The sequence below is a fragment of the Cryptomeria japonica genome, chromosome 11 (genome assembly GCF_030272615.1).
Source record: "Cryptomeria japonica chromosome 11, Sugi_1.0, whole genome shotgun sequence".
Taxonomy (NCBI): Eukaryota; Viridiplantae; Streptophyta; class Pinopsida; order Cupressales; family Cupressaceae; genus Cryptomeria; species Cryptomeria japonica.
Genome location: NC_081415.1, coordinates 623,242,583 through 623,249,689, shown reverse-complemented (window position 1 = coordinate 623,249,689; position 7,107 = coordinate 623,242,583).

The following is a 7,107-nucleotide window of genomic DNA, read 5'->3' as shown; positions in this document are numbered from 1 at the left end:
GAAGAAAGATGCATGTTCAATAAAACCCTTCTCAATGCATTTCTTTGCATGGTTGAATAGGATGGTAGATATTGGAAATTCTGAATGGCAATACATTCACTTGACATAGTGTATGAAATTTTACAAAATTTAATCACATTGACAAAGTGAGAGACTTAGTGTTTACACACAAAATTTAATGTCATTAATGCACATAGAGCATACAATGTTGTGTTTGGCTGTAAATTTTTGTAGTTCTTGAAAAGAAAACTTAAAAAGTAGCTAAATATTGATACCCCAAGGAATATGTACCATCACCAAGAGTAAACTAGTCAACAACAAATGATCTACTATGAACCTATATTTTTAATAATTGTTAGTCTACACATAAAATGCATGCATGAACATAAAGGCTTTATGATAATCACTTCAACTGAAATGCATGATAATAAATGAAAATGTGGGATTATATACCATAAAAATATGTCCCTTTCAAATTATATCGAGTGAACCCACTGGGTAAACTCACAATACTAGTTCCCACTTTTTGATGCATCCTGATTTTTGCTGAAATCATACATTTTGTAGAAAATATAACAATTTAAGCTTTAAGAGGTCCCATTTGAAGTAATTAATTAAAGAGAGTTAGATCAAAGGCTCTTAGATGAAAATTTCTTGGATATAACCTCTCTACTTCTAAATCATACTTGCAATGGAGTCTCCTTTGCATCTATCAAATGCGGATAAAAAACCAATTTAACATTAGCTTTTGGGTGGTCAAACAAATTCATTTAGAAGTTTTATTTTTTTAAGTATTTTAGTCCTTATTATAATCTTTCCAAATAGTATAATTTTTAATATATTTAATTTCATTAGTATATTTTTGTTTAATCTCTTATGAATGTAGGTTTCTCACCGAACATGAACATCTTTGTTCAATGCATTGGGAAAAATAGTAAACTAATTCAAAAAAATCTAAAAAATATCTATGCCCTATGTATTGATGTATTCTTTCTAACAAAAAAATTAAATTAAATTAAATTTTGATATATATAGAACAAGTTATTTGTTCAAACGCACCCCTATATCTAAATTACAATTAGTCGAACTTCAAAACTAAATAAAATGACAAATATTCAACGTATCAATATCAAACCAACTGCATGCCCTGGGCATTGATGTTACAAACAAAAATTCAAAAGAATTAAGTTTTTAGCATTTATTAAAAAAATGTTATGCGTTTCAAGATGCACATCACTCTTAAAAAATGTTGTTTGCTGTAAAAAACTAATTTTTAAGGGAGATGGAAAAATCAATAAAATTTTATTCAAAAAAAATTGAAAAAAATATATCTAAAATCTACAAACAAGATATTACAAATCACTAGTTTACATCATCTTCAAATTCTAAACGATTTAAAAGTTATAGGTGTCAGAAAGTGAATTTTTCTTTCAAAATGTTCATCTAAGTGTCAAAGTTGGTCAAAAAGTGGGAACCACTATTGTGAGTTCACCCCACTATGTTGATGCAAAAATCATAATGCGATAGTGTTGTATATCATAAAAAATACCTGCATGAGCATAAAGGTTTTGTGATAATTATATCATCAAAAATTGTCAAATAGTGTTGTTTATTATCAAAAATTGCAATGCTCATCAAATGCATGATAATAAGCCATATTACAAAATACATGCCTTTGAATTATATCGAATGTACCCGCTATTTGCATGCAAAAACCATGTTGCAAAAAAAATTGTTCATCAATAGACTTGAATTTTGAACACATCCTTAATATACACGTAACAAACTTGAACATTAAGGTTTTATGATCAATAGACCTGCATTTTGAACACATCCTTAGTATGCATCATAGATCGAATATGACATAAAAGTTCATGGTACATTGAAAACTCCACATGGTACTCGCAACAACAAGTATTACGAATCTTAAGAGGTATACAATAAAATGGCTTCAAAGATTCAAAGACCCTTTGTGACATTTGTAAAGTTGGATGTACTTCACAAAAAAAATTGTACAACATTGTTTGGCTTGATTCCAAGAATTTTTTTGGATGCGGTGTGCAGTTTCGATTGTCGATTCTTAATTTCAAAACATCCTGTACATTGGGTGATACTCAAATTAGAGTGCCAAAATTGTTGAATCTCCTCCTTCACATTGTCAGTCAACATTCTATCAGCACATGGAAGCCTCCCACTAAAAGCCCATGTATCAAGTTGAAGTGGATCGTCAAGTCTTTGTCTTTGTGCAAGTGCTCTATCCAAATTTTTATGGTTTATTTTCAAATCAACACAAGTTTGTCTCATTTGATGAGCCTTCCTCAATTGATGGCTTACTAATAACGTTGTAATAACTCTTTGAGTGACTCTCTTATCTCTTTGCTTGGTATTCTTTCTAATAGAATTGAGAGAATCAAATAGATTTTTGGCAATAATAGAATTTCTCTCCATCTTCTTGTTCATACAAATCTTCAATTTTTTTAGCAATGGTCTCATCTTTATCATCTTTAGCAATTGAACAAAAATTTGGCAATGCTCGGTCAATGCCTTATTGCTAAAATTTTGGTCGAAAAGTTGTGTAGCCCATAATCGAATAGTTCTTGTTGACCTCTTGCCTTCAAGATTCGCAATAATGTTCTCATCAATTTCAAGTAACCATTTTAAGGTTCTTGAAGGTCTTGGATTTGGAATTTGTCTTTCATTCATGAGAGGGTCTTCATTTCTGAAGTAATTAGGTGTTACATATTGTTCACTTGGTTGAGAAATTCCACCTTCAATGTCAAATTTTTCCACATATTCACCTCCAATGTCAAAATTTTCCACATGTTCACCTCCTATGTCGAAATTTTCTACATTTTCACCTCCAATGTAAAAAAAAAAACATATTTACACCAAAATTATGGACACCTTCATTGTCAAATCCCAAATTTTCACTTTCCATTGTCACATCATGATGAGCATTTTCATTATCACTTTCAACATGTTCAACATTTTCACTTTCAAAATCTACATTTTTCATTTTCAATAACTTGTTCAACATTTTCAAATTCAATTTCCTCTTCACTTGAAGTAACATTAGCAATATTTAACATACCTTGTCTTCTCCTCCTATGACCTTCTCTATCTCTTTTTCTATACACTTCAATTTGGTCATTTGAAAGCTTTCTTTTGCATTTAGACTTCCGATGATTACTACTCCCCATTTACCTCCACAAAGATGCTCCTAAACGATTAACAATGTAAGATTTGACTTTAAGAATCTCTCAAAAGCACAAATTTGTCTCAACCTATCTGAAAACACATGATTGTTGATAAAAACCAGAATGTGAAGAATGTGGGCTGTTGGAAACCACAAAATGGCCCACAAGGCTCTTTTTTATTTATAGAAATCAGATATTATAATCGAATATTCGATTAAATATTGGATATCCAATTTTAATGCATAAATTTGAGGTCCCAAAAAAAATTCCCATTGCCGCCTTTTTTTTTACTATTGCCACATTAATGGGAGTGGCAAAAATTGGATATCTGATTATACCAGATATCCAATTTGAGTACACAAATTTTAGAGAGAGAGAGAGAGATTATGGGAAGGAGAGAGAGAGATTAGGGGAGAGAGGGGGGAGGGGGGAGAGAGATTAGGGGACAAGAGAGAGAGAGAGAGAGAGAGAGAGAGAGAGAGAGATTAGGGGAGAGGGAGAGAGAGAGATTAGGGGAGAGGGAGAGAGATATTAGGGAAAGGGGGAAAGAGAGAAATATAAGGGGAGAGGGGGAGAGAGAGATTAGGGGAGAGAGGGTGGAGGGGAGTGGGCGAGAGAGATTAGGGGAGAGGGAGAGAGAGATTAGGGGAAAGGGAGAGAGAGAGAGAGAGAGAGAGAGAGAGAGAGAGAGAGAGAGAGAGTAGGGGAGAGAGAGAGAGAGATTATGGGGAGACAAAGAGATTAGGCGAGAGGGAGATAGAGATTAGGGGAAAGGGGGAGATAGAGAAATATTAGGGGAGAGAGGGAGAGAGAGAGAGAGATTAGGGGAGGGAGAGAGAGAGACTATGGGAGAGGGAGACATAAAGATTATGGGAGAGGGGGGAGAGAGATTAGAGGAGAGGGGTCATATGACCCTTTAGGACCCATAATGACCCAATATGGTGTCATAAGGGGTCATATTGTGTCCTAAGGGTTCATATGGTGTCTTAAGGGGTCATATGACACAATATGACCCCACAGGATACAATATGACCCATAACGACACAATTTGGTGTCATAAGGGACCGTATATTGTCTTAAGGGAACATAGGACCCAATATGACTCAGTAGGATGCAATATGACCCATAACAACACTGTAGTGTTGTAAAGGGTCATATTATGTCTTAAGGGGTCATATAGTGTCTTAAGGTGTCAGATGACACAATCCGACCCCTTAGGACATAATATGACACATAATGACACAATTTGGAGTTGTAAGGGGTCATATGACATCATAAGCGGTCATAGGACACAATATGACCGCTTAGGACACCATAGGACCCATAATGGCCCAATATGGTGTCATAAGGGGTCATATGACACATAACGCCACTGTATAGTGTCCTAAAGGGTCATATTGTGTCCTAAGGGGTCATATGGTGTCTTAAGGTGTCATATGACATAATATGACCCCTTAGGACACAATATGACCCATAACGACACAATTTGGTGTTGTAAGGGGTCATATGGTGTCCTAAGGGGTCAAAGGACATAATATGACCCATTAGGACACCATAAGACCCATAATGACACAATATGGTGTCATAAGGGGTCATATGTTGTCCTCAAAGGTCATATGGTATCCCATGACCACTTAAGACACCTATGGTGTCATAAGGGGTCATAAGGGGTCATATGACCCGTAACAACACTGTATAGTGTCGTAAAGGGTCATATTGTGTCCTAAGGGGTCATATGATGTCTTAAGGGGTCATATGACATAATATGACCCCTTAGGACACAATATGACCCATAACAACACAGTTTGGTGTAATAAGGGGTCATAGGAAACAATATGACCCCTTAGGACATAATAGGACCCATAACGACCCAATATGGTGTCATAAGGGGTCATATGTTGTCCTTAGCGGTCATATGATATCCCATGACCCCTTAGGACACCATATGACCCCTAATGACACCATATGGTGTCATAAGGGGTCATATGACCTATAACAATATTTTATAGTATCGTAAAGGGCCATATTATGTCCTTAGGGGTCATATGGTGTCTTAAGGGGTCATTTGACACAATATGACCCATAACGAAACAATTTGGTGTCGTAAGGGGTCATATGGTGTCCTAAGGGGTCAATACGACACAATATGACCCCTTAGGAGATCATGGGACCCATAATGACCCAATATGGTGTTATAAGGGATCATATGTTTTCCTTAGGGATCATATGGTATCCCATTACACTTTAGGACACCATATGGTGCCTAGTGACACCATATGGTGTCCTAATGGGTCATAGTGTCTCATAAGGTGGGAAGATGAACCAATATTACAATATCAAAAGTAGGACCAATATTGCTTAAAAAAATTTGACACCTAAGGGGTCATATGGTGTCCTAAGGGGTCATAGGACACAATATGACTCCTTTCCCTACCCTCTCTCTATGTAACTCTCTCCCTTCCCCTCCCTCTCTCTCCCCCTTCCCCCGCTCTCCCCCCTCTCCCCTAATCTCTCTATCTTTCTCCCTTCTCCTCTCTCTCTCTCTCTCTCTCTCTCTCTCTCTCTCTCTCTCTCTCTCTTCCCCCTCTATCTCCCCTACCCTCTCTCTCTCCCCCCTCCCCTTCTCTCCCTCCCTCTCCCCTAATCTCTCTCCCTCCCTCCCCCCCCCTCTCTCTCTCTCTCTCTCTCTCTCTCTCTCTCTCTCTCTCTCTCTCTCTCTCTCTCTCTCTCTCTCTCCCTCGCTCCCCCCTAATCTCTCTATCTCTCTATCTCTCTCTCCCTTCCCCCCTCTCTCTCTCCCCTCTCTCTCTCTCTCCCCAATATCATATACTAATATATTTTAAAATTAATATATTGTATATTAATAAACAATAGATTAATTGTGTGGTTTTCTTTGGGATTTGTCTTGGAAGTGACAAGCCTATAAAGTGAACTAAAAAATCATAGTTTTTAGTACTCCTTGATTTTCCAGACCTTACACTGGTGGCTGACAACTTTTTTTTTTATAGAAAAAAAAGATTAAAAAAAAGGGTTTTTAAGGACGTTCTCTCCTTTCCAACAACATAAGGCCTGTCTTATTTCAACACTAATAAATAATTATTAATTATTTTCTAATTGAATTCTAACAAAAGTCCTGATTGATAGACTAATTGAAAAACACTCATAACTTTCAAATGGTATAACATTTTTTGAATCCAAAACATGCATCACATGCTATGCTTCATTTAATATAGGGAAAAAAAAAGAATTTCATAAGGTTTTGACCAAGTTAAGGTGGTCAGACATAGGAGTTTCTAAATTTCTAAAAATCTGTAGTAAAAAATTCATAAATAATTATTTACTTTATAAAAAATTATAAAAAAATATGTGTCACATCTAGACATGAGTCTAATATTTATATTATAAATTTTATAAAAAAAATTTATGATGTCATTGTAAATAGGGTGGTCAGACATACACCTACTTCTTATCTTTTTCCTGATATTTTAGTACCACTGCATTGAAATTTGAAATTTTCATCAAATAAGTTATTTTTTTTTTCCTAAAAACAACTAATAGCTTAGAAACTACATTCAATTTTCTATAGATTCTCTTGTTACATATTTTAAAAATAATGTTCATAACTTATTCAAATTTTCATGTCAAGTTGCATAACTCTAATTTTCCAAAATTTCATTGCCACTTAAGGGCCTGTTTTGGCACATCATGATCCTGCATATACCCTACTATACATGTCCAAGGATTTGGATCCAAACTTCTGGACCAAATTTCTTGATCTTTGTCTCATGGCCCTGATTTCCCTTTTATAGAAACAAGGAAGCAACAAGCTTCAGGCTAGAGAGGAGACACTTGTCATAAGCTTATAAGATCGCTTGTTAATTTGTTACAAAATATTCCTCACAATCTCCCA